We start from the raw sequence: 22,128 nt of genomic DNA, 5'->3' as shown, positions 1-22,128 counted from the left end.
GCTTACCCATTGAGTAATGAACACAATGTTCACTGTTCAGGCGATGGGTACACGAAAAGCCCGGACTTCACCACTAGGCAACAGACGCATGTCAGAAACCTACACGTGTACACACAAGTATATACAAATTTTACATTTTTATTAAAGTAAAATAAAATGCAGCCATAGAATAACTAAATAAAGCCTGAAACATACTGTTGGCTTGGAGTCCATCAATAAGAAGGACTTACGGGAAGTGGGGAGAAAACTTTGGTTTGGTTTTTGTTTTTAGAGGTTTTTGTTGTCCTCATTGATCTTCGATAAAACTATCAAATGAAAGTCAAATGGGGAAAAGCTACTTTTTGAGCCAATTTGTTTAGTCATACTTTGGCACACATTGACAAGATATTCACCCCCAGGGGGCATCATTGTTCTTGAGAAGTGACTGTTTTAGAGAAAACTTTTGTTTCCAGAGGCGCAGGCCACACAGCACGCAGTGGAATAGAAATACGGCGATTATCCGGTTCATTTACTTGCAGTACACAGTCAGACAAACCAATCCAGGTAGTGCGGGCCATAAAAAACATTCCGAGGTGCCTGAATTACCCAGGTTCACTGCTAACTTTCTTCAAATGAACTGGATCACAGCCAGCCCCACACGGTATTGTGTGCTTTTAAATATAGTGCAGAGGGAACCTGCACCAGCAGACGTGAGGAGGGGAGGGGCAGGTGTTGGTGACCCCTGGACCCAGACAGCATCTGACAAAGGGTGACATTAGTCTTCGGCAGAACCTCAGCTGCACTGTCTGCAAAGCGGTTATCACATGGAAGACAGGGAGGCCTGCCAAAATACAGACACTGGGACCAACCAAAGAATAATTTCTATAAATTCCATCATACAGGGAGAGGAGAGAGAGATGTCAGCAGAACACGTCTCCTGGCTGGGGAGCAGCACACACAGGACTTCAGGGTAGAGTCCGACAAGAAAGGGAAAATTTTTTTGAAAAGGCCAAATTTGTTCAAACAAGGTATGGCAGGCCAGCTGGAAGACATGTCAGTCAAGGACTGGACTCTCTGCTCAGAGGTATTTCTGTCACTTGCACATGACAGCTTCTCAAAACTAAATATAAGGAAAAATTAGAGCGAGATTTTCTCCAGGCATGGGGTGATTCTGATTGCCATTTAGAAACTGGTAGATTAACTAGTATTCATTCAGCCCCTCCTAAATGGAAGGTCCCTTTTCAGGTGCTTTGCATAAAATGGCTATTGGAGGGAAGTAGGGTGGTTAACCCTTTAGGGATCAAAACCACCCCTAATGGATTCTTGTTTGGACTATAGGGAAGTTCCTGGAAATGTCTGAAAATTTTTTAATGTATTTACATATGTTTTTTTCTGAGAAAAGAAACCATAGTTCTCATCAGATTCTCAAACAGATCCATGGCCCCAGAAAGATTAAGAATTACAGTTAGCTGAATGAACTAGGAAAAATCAAAGGAATAACATCTATTGAGGATTCGCCTCCAGGCCCTGTACTGGTGACATCATTTGATATGGTTTGGCTGTGACCCCACCCAATCTCATTGTGAACTATAGCTCCCATAATTCCCACATGTTGTGGGAGGGACCCAGTGGGAGATAATTGACTCATGGAGGCAGTTTCCCCACACCGTTCTCATGGCAGTGAATAAGTCTCACGAGAGCTGATGGTTTTATAAGGGGTTTCCCCTTTCTCTTGGCTCTCTCTCTTTCTTGCCTGCCACCACATAAGACATGCAGCCGTGTCTGCCATAATGGTGAGGCTTTCCCAGCCACATGGAACTGTGAGTCTATTAAACCTCTTTTTCTTGATAAATTAGTCAATATTAGGTATGTCTTATTAACAGCATGAAAAAAGACTAATACATCATTTAACTCTCCTGAAAACCCTAGTGTTCCATCCCCATTTTACAGTTAAGGCAAAGCAAAGCTAAAAGTGGGTGGGTAACCTTAGCAGGTGAACACACCTACTAACTGTAAGGTCTACCAGGTAAACTCACACCGTTCTAGTCCAAAAAAGTCTACCACCTTTTAATACTATGATGCTTGATGCTTCCTGGGTATGATTTTTTGTGTGTGGGGGAGGTGGGTTGTTCCAGAATTAATGAAGGAAGGCACCAAGGAAGACCAATGTGGCATTTTTGCTGTCTCTTGAAGAATGAGCTGAGATTGGGCATCTCGAGGGAAGGGAAGCACATTCCAGGTGGAAGGGGCAAGGTAAAAAGAGGCAGAGCAGTAGGAAAAGATGAAATGTTAACTGAGGACATCACCTTCCCTCCTGTTGACTAAGGCACTTTGTGAAAACTTGAGAGCCAACTAACAGTCACAAGATTAAATGCATCCAAGGATTAAACTTCTAGCCTATTTCATCTTAAATTTCCTGCTACCCAAACCCCAGTGCAAACAGAGGATAACCTCTTCTACCAGAGTCCCTGACATGAAGCCCAGAAGCTGCTTAATGCCCAATATCGATTCAAACAAGTACATTTTGTTTCTAATGCATGGTAAGCAGGAAGAACAGGTTTACTGGAGGTCAGGAAGAAGCCAGGAGCTTCCCCGGGGCCACCAGAGCCCAGACAGCAACACAGGGCCTCTCTGGAAGGAAAAGATCATCTGTCAAGTGTGTGGGGTTTAATGCATCTCCATTCCCCCAAGACTGCTCCTGAGTCAACATAAATAATATCCAGAGACTAAATATTCCATGAGCACCACAATACAGTTAATCAGGCTTTAGGCACACATTGACTCTACAGTGGGATTCTGCTGCCTTCTGAAACAGAAAAGCCATTGACAAGAGGAATATTAGCATGGAATCCCATGTAATTGAATTGTGGTTTTACGTCTTGTGATTAACAGGAGACACAGTCTTATCCCAGGGTACTCCCTCCCCTCTCCTTACCCTGCAGACACACTGCCGACCACTCAGCCATCACCACCAGCCATGCACTCTTCAGTTCTGGTGCTATTTTTAGAAATTAACTCTTTTTTAAGGGAGCGGTTTCACATGCAATATTGCTGCTCAGGTAGTAACTCTAAAGCATCTTCTCATTGGCTTATACATGATTTTAAGTAGATAACAGGCCAAACCTCTTCAGGATCCCTGGATGGGAATTCTTAAGAGTCTGTTTCCCATAAATGGAAGGCAAAGGGTTGTTAAAAAGATAAAGATGCATGCCATTCATCTTGTTTCAGTAGATCCTAAGTTCCTCAAGGGTAGGAAGAGGTTATTTGCTGATTGATTTCATATTTATTGAGTCCTAATTATCTTCATGGACGATAGAAATAAATCTATCAATATACTTCATTACAAGAAGAACATTTTGCTCCCTTTAGAAAGGACACAGCAGCATTCCCTTTGATGCCTCCTTTCCTTTACACTGATTAACAACTTGAAAGAGCAGTTCTTGTTCTAAAAACAAAATATGACTAGAAAAATACTTCATTCTGTTCCATAAAATCGGAATGAAAGATTCCCCCTCTCTGAAATAACAAGGTGTTTAGAAACGAAGGAGCTGCAAGGGAAGGAGGCAGGGGGACCAATCATCCCTGAAAACGTTTCACTCTCAAAGTACACACCATCAAAAATCATAAGTAATTACAAGATTTCATACTTAGTATTCTCAAAACATGGTTTCATCCAGAATGGATGTACTGCATAAGGAAACCTAAAAAGAAAAATCTTAAAACAAACCAAAAAAAGCTAACAAATTTCTAACAGAGTTACTACTCTCAAAACCAGCAAATATGTATCTATAAATAAATGCATGACTCGTGCCCAGCAGCGTATCACCTAAAAGTGCTGCACTTAGGCAGGGGGAGAATGACACAGGAGAAAGGATGGCTGCAGTTTTACCCCCAAGAACAGCACCAGGACCCCCGGCAGCGCATGCAGCCTGTCAGAGATCGGGACCCAGATCATTACAAGCCCAACTTTGGCAGCTCGTTATCAATTCAGTGTGGGTGCTGTTTTGTAAACACATTTAATTTGGTTTTAAATTTTAGTCCATGAAGTCATTACTAAAGGACTCCAGGCTGCTGAAATGATGAACCAACTGCTTCTAAAGCTGACACAAAGACACCAGAGCCAGGAACAGGGTTTTCCATCCTCAGCTCCCTTCCTTGCTTCCCTTACCCCTCTCGCATCCCTGATCTCCTTCTCACCAGTGAACTGACTCTCTAATGCATTGTCCCTGCTCACATGGAAGATTTTCTGTTCCTACCGGGCTGTGTGTGCATATATGTGTCCCTGTGTTGTGTCTGTGTGTACGTGTCTGTTTCCTCTCACTCTCTCTCACACACACACACACGCACACAAGCACACACAAGGAAGTTCACTTTTTCTGACCCAATATTCCAATCATTGCCTCCTCTACCTTTCCGATTTAACCTACATCTACTTCTATATATAAACATTGCTCTTTAACAAAAAGAGCAGGCACTGGGTGAGTTTGGAGGAATGAAATTGTCTTAAAGAGCTGATGGCAGGGAGTACAGCTGACTGACAGATGGACTGACCAACTGACTGGGCTGGATATTATTTATGCTATGACAGGAACAGTCTTGGGGGACTGGAGATGCATTAAACCCCACACACTTAACAGGTGAATTTTTCCTTCCAGAGAGGCCCTTATCTATTGGCCTCCTTGGAGTATCAGTTCTCATGGATAATAAACCATAAAATGAGAGATTTTCTTCAAAGGAGAGATCAAAAGGTGAATCTTTCAAAACATGGCATATTATAAAATTTGGTTTATTGAAAAATGTATAAGCTCTGGTTCTAAGGGATTTGTTTCATTTCAGCTTTTATTTTAGATACGGGGGTACATGTATGGGTTTGTTACCTGGATATATTGCACCCGGGTAGGGAGCATAGTACCCACTAGGTGGTTTTTCAACCCACATCCCCTTCCATTCCTCCTTCCCCTCTACTAGCCCGCAGTGCTCGTTGCTCCCATGTTTATGTACATGTGTCTCCATGTTTAGTTCCCACTTATCTTTGGGAACATGCAGTATTTGGTTTTCTGTTCCTGCTTTAATTTGCTTAGGATGATGGCCTCCAGCTCCGTAACCAGAAGTTTACTCCTCATAACAACCCTGTGAGGATGGTATTGAGGTACTATGTTAACTTCTCTTCCCAGGTCCACAAGGGGTGTGGTTTCAAAGGCAAGAACTTCCAGGCCATACTTCTATCCACCCCTGCTCCGGGAGCCTAGAGTTCTCTGTCTAACTTTCCCAGGTGCCGGAACGTAAACAGCCCAGGTGAGCTTCCTTTGTTTAAAAAAAAAAAACAAACCCAAAAGCCTTGGAAGGAGGGGCTCTATTGGGAGCCAGACAGCCAATCCAGCATCAGAGTCAAAGATCAACCACTCCAGAAGAAGTTTGGAAAAGCTCCTCTAACTGGACAAAAACTTGAATGGGGCGGGAGTAACTCCGCTGTTAAATTTCCCCTATTCCCTTACCTACACAGATTTTCTCTCTGGGATCCTCTCCCATGACTGTGTGGGAGTCTCTCTCTCTCTCTCTCTCTCTCTCTCTCTCTCTCTCTCTCTCTCTCTCTCTCTCTCTCTCTCTCTCTCTCTCTCTCTCTCTCTCTCTCTCTCTCTCTCTCTCTCTCTCTCTCTCTCTCTCTCTCTCTCTCTCCTCTCTCTCTCTCCCTCTCTCTCTCTCTCTCTCTCTCTCTCTCTCTCTCTCTCTCTGAAGTAACTTGCCCAAAATCTCACAACTGGAAAGCGACTGTCAGGATGTCCACCCAGATAGTCCAGCTCCAGAGTCCATGCTTCTAGCCCCACTACACTATGCAGTTTCTGATTTAATGGGTTGCATCTTTGTCTAATAAAGAGAAAATTTTGCTTTACTTTTGTATGCCTCTTATCTACTATTAAAGCCAACTTTTCTCTATCAGGGAAAACAGATAAAAGATTTACCCTACTGGGTAAATCAGTTATTATCCTATTTACCCTCTTGAATATTCATCCTATTTACCCCACTGTGTAAATCAAATATTGTTCACAATTTGTGTTTCTGGCCCACCATTAACAACACACGTGTTGACAAGAAATATTCTAGACCAACCCTCTCATGCTTCCTTCGATCCATTCCTTTTGCTAGCCCATAGACGTAATCAGATCCCCTTTCCTTTCCAAAAATCAGCTTCTTACCATTCTCAAGCACTTCTCCCCTACTGCTCAGTGAGGTTTAATATCGCATCCCAGAGCAGCCAAGCGTATACAGCCCTAGGGCACCCAACACAGAGGCCCAGGAAGCTTCCCTAGACAAGAACTAGTGTTGATCAGGAAAGTCTCCATGTTCTGTGCTGTTCTGTGATAATCTGCCTGTCTTCCTTTGATCTAACGTTAAAGTGGGCAAACTAAACCCTGGACAATCTGGGAAAGCCAAAAGAGTGATTCCATTCTTTTTCTGTGGTAATAATAATAAAGTTTTCTGTTCTGCAGAGCTGGTGTTTTTACTGAATTTTCTTCCAAAGAATGCTGTGCTTTTAGGATGTTAAAACCCAAAGGCCCCAGGATTTTTTCCTCTTTCAAAAATGGATGGTTCTGCTTTTCATTTAAGGTGCAGTTTAGAAAGAAGCAGCCTGTAAAACCAATTAACTAATTGGAAATCACTTAATGACTGTAGCAGCATTTTGAATTTCCGGCGTTGGTTCACAGCAGTCAAGAGAAATTGCTTTCCAATATTATGATAAGGTAAGCTGTGGAGGTCTCACAGGGGGCGGTTGAAGGCTGCTGAGAGAAACAATCAGCTCTAATATGCCCACCAAAATAATGGAGACATTATAACACGGAACTCAGTGATTGTAAAGTAAGCACAACATAAAAATCCAAAGATATGTGGAGATCTGCTGAGAATAAATGTGCAGCCATAGCTCCTTGCTATGATTTTTTTGAGAGCTTACAATCTTCACATAGACATTATGCTGGGGAAATTGCTCTTCCAGAGACAGCCAGGCATGTGTGGAAAAGGAGGTGACATGAGGAGAAGGAAAAAATAAGAGAGTTCCAGTGCTTACCCTGGAACAACTGTTCAATTAATTGTTTAGTATGAATACAGTCATTGCTCACATTAGGAAAATAATCTAGTTAATTGCTCAAGAGTTGACATAGCCAGAGAAAATAAATTACCCCAAACAAAATATTTTATCCATTCACCCATTCACCATGTGTTTGTCTTAAGGTAGTGAATTCTCTTAGCATATTTCCAAATGTCATAATTCATTAAACCAAAATCATCCCTGTAGAAAACAATATCAGCCATACCTCACTCCTTTTTTACTTTAAAAGAGAGGCATAGGGATATGTATGGGGAAAGGACTTTAAACTTTCTTTGAGGTGGATAGTTGGTCCTTATTTCTCCCAGGCCTCAGAATTCTTTTGTGAGTATGGCAATCTTTTCCCCTCCCTTTGCCTTAGTTACTCAGCTGTAAAATGGACTGACACATGTTAGAAGACGTATGTATTCAAACGATGGTCAAATTTTACAAACACAAAGCTAGAACACTACAAATTCTTCCAGCAATGACAAACTTTCATTTTTTTCCTCCCTATTGGTAGAGTAAGTTTGGGCAACGAAGACTCTCTCTCGGAGATATTTGCTGTTGTTTTCCAACAGAAAGGAAATTCTATACACATGCTTGTCACTCCACTGCCTATATTTGGGCCTTATCTAAAGTCCCCATCTTTATTAATTCAGTAATGATGACCAATGTATTAGATGCCTCCACTGGGTACTGCCTTAGATGCTTTCTTTGTGTTCAGCTTTTACTCACAGGACAAGAGGACAGAAGGTGTACTCTGTTCAAGCAGCAGCATGAAGACCAGTGCCACTCACACAAATTGCTGTGCCAAGCATTAGCCCACGAGACCATGGGACAATGTTAGCCCTTTCTTCTCACCAGCCTCATATAGTAGGTGCTCATTCAAAGCAGGACTCACATTGTAGAGCTACATGCCTGGAAGTCCTTCACACAAGAAAGCACTCAGGGTGAGGTGGGCAACATTAGTGGCAACACACTGATGATTCTTCCTTTAAAAACAATGTTGTGGGCCTGGTGCAGTGGCTCACGCTTGTAATCCCAGCACTTTGGGAGGCCAAGGCAGGTGGATCACAAGGTCAGGAGATCAAGACCATCCTGGCTAACATGGTGAAACCCCATCTCAAAAAACAAAAAAACAATGTTTCATGCTAAGCAAATTTTTACCTGTTTAAATTATTACCTTTCCTAGGACTTAATTTCTCATCTGTATTCCAGAAAGTGACATTCTTCAAACATCCAGATTATATCAAGACAACAAGGTTGATAAACTGATTTTTAGTTACAACAAAGATGATCAATAGGATCCAGGTGCAGTGGCTCACACCTGTAATCCCAGCACTTTGAGAGGCCAAGGCGGAAGGATCAGAAGGTCAGGAGATCAAGACCAACCTGGCCAACATGGTTAAACCCTGTCTCTACTAAAAAACAAAAAACTAGCAGGGCATGATAGTACGTGCCTGTAGTCCAAGCTACTCACAAGGCTGAGGCAGGAGAATTGCTTGAACCCGGGAGGCGGAGGTTGCAGTGAGCTGAGATTGTGCCACTGCACTCCAGCCTGGTGACAGAGCAAGACTCTGTCTCAAAAGAAAAAAAAGCTGATCAATAGGTAAAACAGAACATTAACTCTAATGATACTGCAGAGGAGCAACCACATCAAGAATGTCCCAGATGTGAGCTGGACTACCCCATGAAATAACAAGGATAACATTCCAGTCTTCTTAATAAAAGAAAAAGCTCCAAGCTATCAAAGGAGAAAAACCTGCAAATTAACCTTTCAGACTGATTCAGAACATTTTCCAGGATGATGCACCTGAAGAAAAACATGTGATTCAATTAATAGCGTTTGTCACATTGCAGACTGATCCAAAGGTGAGGCTACACCTACGAAGACAGGCTGAATGCCAGCTAGTGTAGCCTCATTTGCAAAGCTCGGCACTCTGGAGCTTAAATGTCCCTGCTTAACAAATGGGGAGCAATTTAGTCTGTTGCATAAAGACAAAAGCAAGGCCAAAGTCTAACAATAGCTCGCCTCTCGCCGAGTCCTTGAATTAGTAAATGTTATTACGAAAGGAAAATATACTTTTATCTAGGTTGTTACATCTTCCCTCTGCTGTCCTCTGTGGCTTTGCCCATAAGCTTATAGTTTTTAGTTAAATTGGACAATTACTGAGTGAGAAGTGCATAATTAATGAACAGTCACTGTATATGTTTGGAAAACTGTGACCCAATCACTGAGTAGATAACTGAACCACTAAAATAAATGACTTGTTCCACTCATTACCTGATCAGCATTTGTTTAGAAGTTCCTTGGTGCCCTATCAAAATTCTAATCAGTTCTATTTAAATTACATTTTTGGTACTGCATTGTTATAAATGCTAATTTATGCCTAGAATGGAACAGCTTTATTTCTTACCTCCTGAAGAAAAAGATGAATAAAAACATACTTTTACAGGGCATAAAAGATTATCAAGTGTTCGATGACTATTGGATTTTGCACTTGCCAAAACACATCCTGAGACTTCGTGCTGAAGCTCTAGGGGACGACGAGGACATTCAAAGCCTCCCACAGCAAAGCCATCCCCACTTGGAGGCTGAGGACTGTCACAGCAGCATCTGCAATCACCACTGGGATTTTCTGCATTTGGGGACTGGGCAATCTTTGGGGTGATCAAGGGAAAGAAGGGAAAATTCTTACAACTTGAGAATAATGATCCAAAGAATCTTAAAGGCAGATGGTTATTTCAGAATCTCTAGGCAACTTTTATGCACGGAGAGGGATTTCTCCAAGCCTGGTAGCCCATCTGCTTTTGTGATGATGTCCATGTCCACCAGCTTGTAGGCAGTGGCAGATCTCACATGGTAACTCCATATATTTTTTTCACAATTAGTTTGGTCTCCAAACTTAGCACCAAGATGTCACTCTAAGCAACTCAGGCAGTTCCACCCAAGAGAAGACTAAAGCACTGTTTTGCTCTCTCTGTTGTACAAGGCTTGACCACTTGCAGCCTAGAGGTGGCCCAGACAGGCCCTAAGTCATTTGGGATCTAAAGGACGTCAGAAGAAAGAAGATTGAAGCTGGTGTTCCAAAAATAGCTAGAAATCTCCAAAGAGGTCACCAAAGTCCTGTCTTTAAAAGTGCCTCATCCACTATGATGCTCCCTCCCATCCTAGGCTCAGCATCTGTGGAAGTCAGTGAGCCTGCCATTATCCTGCCTGGAGTGGGAGGCATCACATTCAGAATTCATTGCCAGAAGTTTTTCATAAGCTGAGGAATTACCTTGAGAGGATTGAATTTCCAAGCGCAAGTCAGCACCTGCTGGGGAGGCTGGGGCCACCTCAATCATCCTGTACCCGAGAGTCTCTTGCAGCGAGTGGGTGAGGTGAGGTTGGATCAGGCTGGCTTAGGGCCGCTTGGCCAAGGGGCTAGAAAACACAGGTTCACAAAGGCATTTAACCTCGTTTAAGCAGTGCAATGTGGCTGAGGCTTAAATAAGGCTGGAACATTTTCTCGCTTATTATCACCTTGATAACCTTTTCCTGTAGCTAGGAAGGAGTGGCATGAGAAAGCGGGGCACGGGGAGACTTTGAGGGGGGGCACAGCACTGAGCAGGAGGGGAGCAAGCTGCTGTTTTTCCTATTTTCTGAGTGCATTTGGAAAGAGAGGAAGGATGTTTGCTCTCTAAATATTTTTACTTTTAAATAGAAACCGTTTTCCAGACTGCACGGCTAATCACTTCATAGAAAAGGGAAGAAAAGAAGAGCTTTCATTCACTTTCTTTGAAACCTATTCATTACAGTTTGAAAGCAAAATTTCTCTATGAAATACCTAAGTAGTGGCAGCATTTCTGCAAGATCTAAGTCTGGGGGTGAGGGAGCAGAGATGGGAGAAGTAAGCAGAGCCCAGGAACAGCTGTGCTCGCGTCATGGAGGGGAGAAGGAGAACTGATCACCTTCGTCCGTTGAAAGTGGTGGGGGGGGTGGGGAGCAACATGGTCCCCTCCCCACACCTTCCCAAAGAGGCACTAACAGAACACCTGTCTGCCCTGTGGCTGAAACCAATCTTAAAAGAGATCTTTTTAGAGAAATTAAACTTTACAATGATTGTTCCTCAATCTTATTTAAATCAATTATAATAACTGATTCTAATTTGCATAAAAATCTCTCATCGTCCTCTAAAGCTATTTGAACCAAACCCAAATCAAAGCTCTGTGATGGACACAAGTGAGTTTAAAAGCCTCACTGCGGTTCCTACCAGCAGAGGACTGTGATTCTAATACCCATCCACCACTCTCTCCGCCTGAGCATCCTTGATTGGCAATCAAAAGTCCTAGATAGTATTTCTAGGACTATACAAATCTTTGTATAACTTACCTTTGAGTTATAAAATTTCACTGTTCTAATCTGGAAAAGAAAATTAAGTCCCTGGGAGAGCACATGTTGTCTACCAAATGTCCATGGATTGTGAGGCTCAGTCACCACTGTGATTATCCCATTATTATTATTGTCATTGCAGGCATTTCACACTAACTGAGGAGCTACAATTTCCCTGACTCTATCCAGGATAAATGATATACGAGTTTTACAGAATCATACTTACCATCGACTCTGGGCCAATAATTTGGCATTTCATCTCAAAATGTTGCTCACATCAGAAATGTGAGACAAGAGATCAAATGAGAAGACATCCTCCATCTGTGAAGTGATTCGCATTTTTAATATGTCAATTTAGCCTCCATCCATATCAGTTATAAAACTGTGGAATAACCAAATATAGAGTCCTGTGACATCTCACTAGAGGCTTTATTCCAACTTAAAATTGGTAATTAATCAATATTACATATATTTTATAGTTCAATCCTCTTAGCAATTACTTGGAAGACAAAACAGTAATGCTTGTTAAATGTTAAGATGGTACAAATCTGGGAGAAATAGTTAATATTTTAGATTCCACGTGACTCAAAGTTCTTGCCAGGCTGGAGCAATAGGAAAAATTTATATGAGATATCAATCACAAAAATAAACACAACCCTGCACTTAAGTTCAAAATGCCAATTTAGGTACATTATGTTTTGCCAGAAATCATGTGAAAAACCAGAGGGGCTTTCACTGTGTGCTTTAATATCAGGAGAAGCCAATGTGATACAGCTACATAAAATGCTAACAGAATTTTAGATGATAATAACAGACATCTGGTCCAAAACAGGAGAGGTAATGGTTATGTTGTACAGTGGTCAGATATCCCATCGCTAAGAGAGAAAAGGTAACACAATCTCCTTCACCAGCTCTGCAAATTTGAAGACATCATTTGAGCCTTAGTGTTCTCATCTGAAAATGGAAATAATAGCAGCCAACAGAGATATTCTTGTAAAATTGTTGTAAAATCAAATGAGTTAGCCTCAAAAGTGTTTTGAAAATTATAAAGTAGCATTGCACCAGACATCTGCTATTTGTCACTCAACAATCACCTTCCTCTTTTTGGCAATTTCAATTCAGCCCTCTTTTGGGGAACCTCTCCTCCATCATTCTTACCACATGATGGGCCCAACTTGGCTGAGGCTGCAGAGATTGGTTTAGGAATGGCCACATGACCCAGTCAGAGCCAAGGAGACATGAGGAGACTATGTGAGGGCTTTTGAGAACAAAGAGCTCTTGCTCCTTAACTGCATTTTGTCAGATCAAGAGGTGAGTCTTACAATATCATCCTGCTACCCAGGAAGAAGTCAGCCTAAAGATGAAGCTTAACCAACAGAAGTGGGGAGAAAAGGCAGAAATGAAAAAGACAGAGAAATAAGCCCTGACAATCTCATTTGATATTCTGGATCAGACCCTCTCAGCCAAAGCCAGTATTCCCTTGCACTGTTCTATATTCCAAGCCCATATATTACTTTTTTTGTCAGTTTGAGCAGGGTTTTTATGTCCCTTGCAACAGAAAGAGTCCTACAATTGTGTATTTATTCTTATGTCTTGGAAAATCCAGTTATTTAAATATATGGAAATAATACATGAGAGAGTTTTCAAGTAGAAAATACAGACTCCACAAAAATCAACTTGCTTACATTGTGTTAGATTATCATAATTCTGTTAGATTGTTACGGTGACTGTCTTTACTAATACAAGCAACATTTCATTATTGACTATGTCTTGGATTCTAAGACCTACATAAGAATTTATGTAACAACTTTGTTCTAAAAAGAATTTTTTTTAGCATTCTGCCTCTGGGAAATCCATGTTTCCAGCCTACCCCATCTTGTCTTCCTTGTCTTCCTGCTGAGCTAATAGCCAGATCTCCAACTAAAACAGCAGTGCCCATCTCTGATTAATGGGATCTTTCTCCCCACCTTTTTTAATGGCTTTCTCCCATTGTGATTTCAATCAGAACATCACTGGGAATCCCTCCTGGTGCCTCTCCAGGATCACTGCTATTGCCATTTCTTATAGACTCCTCCTTAAGAAGAGAAAAGCCAAAGAAATGTCCCCATACTCCAAAGCTGGAATCAACGTGGAATGTGTAAAATAAATTATAGCATATTCCAGCCAAAAAGGCCTAGAGACATCAACACCTGCTCAACAATGGGCTAAACCCAGCCCACTTGATTTTTATTTTCAATTGCTTTATACATAAAGTTTTATTTGAACACAGCCATGCCTGTTTGTTACATATATTTGTCTGCCTTTATGCTATAATAGCAAAGTTGAATGGTTGTGACAGAGACCATATGGCCTGCAAAACCTAAAATATTTACTCTCTGGGGCCCTTTGCCAAAAAAGTTTGCTAACCTCTAATCAAGTCCAATCACCTAGTTCTTAAAAAGAAGCTTAGGCCCAGAAAGACGAGCTAATCATACACAAAAGACCAAATCCAAGTTTGTTTCACACGATAGTATTTTCATGTTCTATTCCTGTCTACTAGATTAGAAGTGTCTTGCAGGCAGAGATTGTGCCTCATGTTTCTGTGATGTCCCAAACCATAGAGGCTGAATACTGAAGTGTCCATTAAAACTAGTTAGATAAATGCAAAGGTATTGAGGAGATAATGAATTTATTCAGAGACGTCTATGTAAACCATCTCCCCTCCTGCCTCCACAGCCTCCAATATTTGTAGCCACAAACCAGTGATTCTCCATGGGATATCAAGTCACTATGTGTGACATCATCTATAAAATGGCATGAAAGTATCCACCTCACAGAATGGTGAGGCTCAGATGAGATAAAGTGTGGAAGGCACATAGGACAGAGCCTGGCACATGTCAAACACTCAAAGAGTAGTAGGTTACTGTGATGACTATCATAAAAAAGGAGGCACCCTGAGACATAACTGGGTCTTACAGGGAACATGTATTTTGCTCCTATTACTGTACTGCGGACTTCTCCCAGATACCTCCATGAGCAATGGGGGAATATATATAAAGGTGGGCTCCAACACTTCATTTCTGCAAACAATTGAATCCATGTTCAATTGCTGTTACACAACGAAGTTTGAGCGCAAGTGACAGAAACACGATTCTCCCTGATCCCAACAGCACCTGTCGTACTAGAAGGAGAGAAAAAGATTCTTCCCCTGGAGCTAAGGCATTACAAACGTCAATACCTAATAAAGTAAGGAAAAACGTAGCATTGTGTCAAATAGCGTGTGTACAGCATGAATCTAACAGTGACCAAGGACATCTGTCCTGATTCTCTCTACCATGAAAATAGTCCCACCCGATACCAGGGGCTTTCCTCTGGCCATATCAGCCCTTGTCTATTCTGACTAAACCTTCTTTAGATTTTCTGGCCGTAACTTTCTCAACTAATAGGAATGTATCATCATTGCTCAACAGCATACCGCATTTACTGCATGAAACTTTTGGCTATGGGCAAAATATTTTCACCAGCCGGCCCATCCTCTTGCCAAAGAATTATGCTTATAAAACTATGTTGCATTTTGATAGACCCCAATATGGAAATAAGAAGGGAATAATAAACCTATAATCCCAGTCAAATAGAAACAGCCAAGCACTCATCCTCCACTCCACCTCTCTTCCTGGTCTAAGGTGGTACCTCGAAATGACCCTTTTCTCTGTTGTTTTTGTTTTGGGACAGAGTCTTACTCTCTTGCCCAGGCTGGAGTGCAGTAGCACGATCATAGCTCACTGCAGCCTCAAACTCCCAGGCCCATGAATTCCCCCCTGCCTCAGTCTCCTGAGCAGCTGGAACTATATGCCTGTGTCACCACACCTGGGTAAGTTTTTGATTTTTTTGGTAAAGAAAGCATCTCCCTATGTTGCCCAGGTTGCAATACCCGTTTAAATAAATATCCCTTTAGAACCTAACAAGAACATATAGAACAAAATCATCTACCCTCTCCTCTACCCAACTCCTTCTTTTGATGCTAATCACAGGGAGTAAACATTTTTCCAGAATCACTTAGCCCATATCAGGAATCAAACCCTACATGCAGTCCTCTGTGATGTGCTAAACTCATCTGCTTAGGTCCTGGCAGCCAGAAAAGATGACTGGGGGCTAAAAACTAGTAAACCCCCCCATTAGGAGGGCCTTTCCCACCCAGGCCCCCATTCCTACTGCCACCATCTGTATTTGTTCTTCTGCTACATAAGAACTCAAACTGGGTGGTGGGCCTGTTATTTTTAAAAGTCTTTCAGTAGCGTCTATACCCAGAACTGCCTCATCACAATTATCCTCACCAAACGAGGAAACTTCACATTGAGAATGGATATGGTTTTCAGCCAGCACCAAATGTCTCTCCTTCTGCCTTTTTGTCTTTCCGATCAATCAGAACATGTGAAACTCCCAAATGAAGAGTAAACACACAGCCCAGGTTCCTTTCATCTCCTAACATATGTCATGAAGGGGGAGGGAAAAACTCTATTCCCAGCTTCAATCAGCCCTTGGTATTCTGCGAAACTGAAAGGAGGCTGTGTGGCGCTGTGGAGGAGTGCCGAATGTGGGCCGGCTCCTCCGAAGATAATAGGTATTCGCCGCATACCTGAGTCTTGGAGTCATTATCTCTCCTGTGAGCACTTCTGTATTTATATATAATGAGATCATTACTAGGCAGCTATTCCAGTTTTATTCAGACTTTAATATTTCTTAAAGAAAAAAAGTAGCATACAAAAGGGTTTGTGATGCCAACTCAATCAGACGTGCTGTTGATGGAGAATTATTCAAGTGCAAGCCAGAACAGGCAAAAAAATTTTCAGAGAGGTTTCTGTCAAAGCTGAGTTCTCCTGTGACGATGTTTCAAGCGAATGTGCCGAAGTGTCCAGAGGTGAGGAAGGAAAATAACAACGAACAGAAAAGAGGGCTGTGTACAGGATTAAAAACGAGGCACGTCGCAGTCTAACTATTCAGGCAGGTAGGGCGTGTGCCACCTGCCGAGACTCGACTCCCACCCCCGCTTTCAGTGGGTAATTAGACCAGGGAAGCAGCTTTACTTGCCCTGGGCTTCACTAGGAGCAGTCAGGTTTTAGAAATTAACCCTTTGGTGGGTACTAGTGCCTTTTGTGATTGAACTCTGGTGGATAGGCAAGGTAGGCAAAGGCAATTCCTTCCTCCTCTCACAACATGCTTTAAAGAAGGGAGTTTCTGTCTCTTCAGTCTCATTGTATCTTCAGGGTGAAAAAAGAACTACGGAAGAATTTTCTTTCCCTTTGTCCAGAGAACCCCCATTCACAGAAAATGGCTAGAAATTCAGTGCCCCTGCTAATCAAATATTCTGGGAAAGGCTCTATCCATTTTCAGCAAATGAGAAAATCAAATGAAATCAATTGAATACTAAAACAAACAAAAAGGAATCTCTCTTGACAGCACCTCAGGATGATGCCAAGCCTTGGGTGGTGACTGTGAAGGTGGTTCTTCACTGGCCCCCACTTTTAGAAATACACTCTGCTAACATGAGCTCTCTGGATGTTTGTACTTTGGATAATCACAAGCTTACTGATTCATTTCTGGGATCTATGCTTTATCCTGTGATACAAATCCAAGAAGACTATCATTTTAGCTCTTCGCTCCCTGTCCTGAAACTGCAGATGGGAATAAGCAGATGGAGCAGGGATGCAGACTTGTCATCACATAAACATGAAATGAAGGGATCCTGGCTCTTTTCTTATGGTGGTTGTAAAGCACCCATTATTTTTCCCCTAGCACTTCCTAACAGGCAAAACCAAAATAACATTGGAAGGAAATTTACAGAATGCGCATGCTGTCCACTGAGCCCCCAACCCCTACTCAAAATAGCATTGGTAGATTTTTTTATTATTTTTATTATTCTACTTAAAGAGATACCCTGTAATGGTTAGGAGTTAGTTCTGATAACATTGTTAAGGCTATTTTATAGATCCTAGTCTTAGGATGTACTTGATGTTTAGAAATCAGTTTGGGAAGGAAGAAAAGAAGGGAGAGGAAGGAAAAGAGGGATGGAGGAAGGAAAAAGAGAAAAGGAAGAAAGGCAGGGCAGGCAAGTGCATGGGAGGAGGAGAGAAGAGTGAGAGGATAGAGATCTCGGGCTCTGTAAAGTGTAGCTATCTCTGCTATAATCTGTACTCCGCAGGCAAAGAAGTGCATCAAAATAGTCCTAAAAAACACTTGAACTTAAAGAGATGTAAACATGAAAATGAGAATAATTTTATCTCCTCAATTAAATCCACAATAGCTAACCATAGTAACTATTTTAAGATTAACTCCTTGAAAAGGGGAAGAATGGGCCCGAGTAAGACTTATTAAATGTCTGTCCATTGTTCGATATTGCACTATTGTGTGTTAGCAAGTTTGGGGGTGGGGGATCAGTATGTGTGCATGTGGGGGGAAGTGGGTGAGAGAGAGAGAAAGTGAAATTTCACTGACCATCAACATGGATTCTCCAGGGAGCACAATAATCCAACAGTGCTCCTCCATCTGCCTCCTTTGGGCAAAGAGCACCCTCCACTCTATCAGCCTTTTCATCTACCCTCCCAGCCTTAAAAGAAGAGATCTCTCTTTTTCTCAAAAACCAACTGCCTGTCCAACATTCTCACCCTATCCTCCAATGGTCCTTTCCTTCTGTCATCAAATATGTTGATTTTCCTCCTCCATGGAAGATCCTCCCTAGGCTGCTCTTAGGAGAGATGGATCCCAGCCCCGCTTTTCTGTGGACTGGCCAAGAGACCGGCAAGACTGCATCATTTCCTCTCACACTCACCCTAGTACTGCCTCAAATACTGCTTTGTTCTCATCTCTTCTTTACGAGTGAAATCACCTCACCATTCATTCTCTCTGGACGCATCAGAAATATGGCTTTCATGCTCACCACACCATTATAATTGCTCTTTAGAATCATCAAACGGAACCATTGTGCCAAGCCACATAGTCCATACTAGTTCTTAATCCCTTGGACTTTTTAGCTGTATCTGATGCAGCTAAGGAAACTCTTCTTGCAACCCTGTTTTTCTGAGCTTCATGCTGATCCCCTCATTGCCTGTTCCTCCCTGCCTCTATTTTGTCTGGTCCCACATGCTTGCTATGGGGCACATGGTTTTATTCACAGCCGGGCAGCCAGCTACACATGTGATGGCTTCAGAGATGAAAAAATACATTCTCCAACCCCACATTCCCCGCCCCTACCATGCACAGAGCCCTCCATCACACCAAATAGTTGATTGAAGACACATCCCTTTGAGTGAAAGTACTGTGACTCACAGAATCTTCTATTCAAAAGTAAATAGCTTTCAGAAGCTGTACATTCATCCATCATCTATTCATATGAAATTAATTTAATAGATAATTCATGTTTCCTCAGAAATAAAAAGGTGGCACACTGAGGAAATGGACTCCACTTTGAAGGAATGTCAACTCTATTACCTAGATAGAAAAAAGGCTGAGTATAGTAGCTCAGGCTTACAATCCCAGCACTTTGGGAGGCTAAGGCGGGAGTATCTCCTGAGCCCAGGGCTTCAAGACCAGCCTGGTCAATATAGCAAGACCCTGTCTCTACTGAAAATTTCAAAATTAGCCAGGCATGGTGGCACATACCTGTAGTCCCAGCTACTTGGGAGGCTGACCGGATTGCCTGAGCTGAGGAGTTGGAGGTTGCAGTGAGCTATGATTGTGCCACTGCACTCCAGCCTGGACAACAGAGCTCTGTCTCTTTAAAAGAGAAAAAGAAAAGAAAAGAGGGAAGGGAAGGGGAGGGAAGGGGAGGGGAGGAGAGGGAAGGGGAGCGGAGGGGAGGGGAGTGGAGGGGAGGGGAGGGAAAAGAAGAAAGAAACCATGTTTAAGAAAATGCTGCAAATATATATTTAATACCTATAAAAATACTGTTTACATAATTAAAACAACATAACAAATTCCCATAATTGACAAATGGCAAGGTCATAACCTATTAAATCTCCAGAACTCTCACCAAAGATGACAAATCTGATGCTCCCTTAGAAAGCCAAAGGTCTCTGGGAAGGAGGATTCTGGAAAAGTTAATTAGCAATATCTGTCTATGAAGTTTCTGAAATAACATGATGATTTACTATCAGAAACATGACAGAGAAGTTTCCTATTCTTCTCAATGTTTTAAGCAAAACAGCCCTGTAATCTAAGCAGAAAAAAACTGATCACAGAATTTTGCTGTGAGCCCACAAAGACCTGATTTTTCCCCTAAGTAGTTTTCTCTGCACATGTGCTCTGTGAGGAACACTCAACTCTGTGTCATTGCCGTCAATAAAGTCTCAGATCCTGACGCTCTGATGGGCTCACTACCATTTAAGCTACTGTTAGCATCAGGAGTTACAGACCAGCCTGGCCAACATGGGGAAACCCTGTCTCTACTGAAATACAAAAATTAGCTGGGCATAGTGGTGAGCACTTGTAATCCCAGCTACTTGGGAGGCTGAGGTAAGAGAATCAATTGAACCCAGGAGGCAGAGGTTGCAGTGAGCTGAGATTGTACCATTGCACTCCAGCCTGGGCGACAGAGCAAGACTCCATCTCAAAAATAAATAAGTAAATAAAAAATAACTACTGTTGGCAATCACCATGCTAAGCATAAAGCAACTGGGTATTCATTTGTCAGAGTTCCGCCTCTAATTTCTAAGGCTGCCCAAGATGCTTCTTCCTATGGTCCTGGAGCCCAGATCAGTGAGTAGCAAGTAAACCGTCTAGATACTGTATGTGAGGGTGGCCAAGATTAAATTTCCCTTTTCTCTGCCTGCAAGATGTACTATGGTACGAGATTAATAAGATTATACCTCCACTCTGGAGCAAAGTGCCACCTTTAATCATTTTCAGCAGTATGCCACCTGACCCTCCACTCTTTAGGTTTATGAACAATAGGGAAAGATGACCAGGCAAGAAGACATCTATCCTCCTATATCAACAAGATGTCTTTTTCCAGAAGCCATTAAAGCAGGAGTTCTTAGTTGCCCTATATCAGGGATTAGCAAGTTACAGTCACAGGTCAAGTCTAGCCCACCATCTATTTTTATAAATAAAGTTTTATTGGAACACAGCCACACTTATAAGGTTACATATTGTCTAGGGCTGCTTTCTTACTTGAGTAATAGAGTTGAGTAGTTTTAACAGAGATCTTACAGAGTGCAAAGTCTAAGATATTAACTATTTGACCCTTGGCAGGAAAAGTCTACTAACTTTTGCCCTATATCCTCCGTGACAAAATTTATATAATTAATAAAAGTCAATGTTTATCAAACTTTTCTAATGTGCAATGTGGCATTAAACACTATACATGAACTATATTATTAGATCTCCACAACTGCTCTAGAAAGTAGGTACTTTTGTTTTCCTCATTTTAAAAGTGAAGGACCCAAGGCTTAAAGAAGTAATAAGGTCTCAGAACTAAGAAGTGGCAAAGGCAGAATTCAAAGCCTGTCAGTCTGACTCCAGTGCTCTGTAACATATTAAACATATAAATGCTGGTAAACAGTAATGCCATTTACTAAGTGCTTACTATACACTAGCCTTTGCATATATTGTCTCTAAAGCTTCCCACTGCCTATGCTTGTATATCCAAAAGATCAGGCAACAGAGCACCCAAACTGGTGAAGTGATTTGTCCAAGATCAGACGGCAGACAGTAGAAAATCCTGTGTTCAAACTCAGACTCCACAGTGCTTTCATTATACATGCCACCTCACTGCAGAAAGATAGTATTTCAGAAATAACATAATAGACATTAGAAACTGTCATTTTTTTTTTAACTTCCCATTCTGTCTAGAAAAACTATAAGTTAACACGCCCAGGTTCTAGCCCTCACTTAATCATTAATGATCTTTGTGGCTCCTGGCAGGTCATTTAACCCCTTCTGACGTCAATATCGTGGTTGGCAAAGGAGTTCATTCAGATTGGCTGCTCTGTAAGATGTTCCAGCCTCCAATATGCTCCAAACCTTCAGTGCTGTCCCTCTGAGAATTACGTCGTCACTTTTGTGCTCTCACACTCTCTCTCCCTTCTCTCTCTTTTTTCGCTCCCTTTCTCATCGTGTGTGTGTGTGTGTGTGTGTGTGTGTGTGTGTGTGTGTGTGTTTTCCTGGTAATTACAAACAACTATCTGAATGATCCAGGGAAGTTTTTTATTTAAAACTCCTCACTCTCAAAGTGCTAGAATTATATAGGCGCGAGCCACTACACCCAGCTTCATCTGTGTAAATTTATTTCTATTACATATTTATTAAGAGATAGGGTCTGGCTATGTTGCCCAGGCTGGTCTCCTGGGCTCAAGCAATCCTCCCCTCTCAACCTCCAGAGTAGCTGGCACTGCCAGCATACACCACCACACCCAGCTTCTATCACGTCACTTTGAATGGCTGCATGATGTCCCACAATGATTATATACTACAGCTGATTAAAGTGTTCCTATAATCTTAGACATTTAAGTTGTATTCATTTTCTACTATTAGAAACTATGTTGTGATTAAACATTCGTATATGTGCAATAAATAAATAAAATAAAACTCCTCATCTGAGATAATCTCTCATTATGGATCCTAATTGCCTTTCATTCAAGAGAGAGGTTAAAATCTCCTCCAATAGTACCTTATCATTACAGGATGGCTTATGAAAATAGCTGCTCCCTCTTAGAAC

General features: G+C 41.8%; 1 long non-coding RNA gene across 1 annotated transcript in view; it reads right to left on the bottom strand.

The window, feature by feature from the left end:
- LOC108590812 (uncharacterized) overlaps window positions 1-22,128 on the bottom strand; it is a 64,320-nt gene that overhangs the window by 1,369 nt on the left and 40,823 nt on the right. The window contains exons 4-6 of the long non-coding RNA XR_013533374.1: window positions 11,665-11,820; window positions 10,345-10,490; window positions 7-99 (exon numbers count right to left, since the gene is read on the bottom strand). This is a non-coding gene — a long non-coding RNA (uncharacterized LOC108590812). The remainder of the gene's footprint in view (window positions 1-6; window positions 100-10,344; window positions 10,491-11,664; window positions 11,821-22,128) is intronic.

Source organism: Callithrix jacchus, chromosome 3, assembly GCF_049354715.1.
Source record: "Callithrix jacchus isolate 240 chromosome 3, calJac240_pri, whole genome shotgun sequence".
Classification (NCBI taxonomy): Eukaryota; Metazoa; Chordata; class Mammalia; order Primates; family Cebidae; genus Callithrix; species Callithrix jacchus.
The sequence above is the reverse complement of the archived record's forward strand: the minus strand, read 5'-3'. Positions and strand labels throughout refer to the sequence as shown.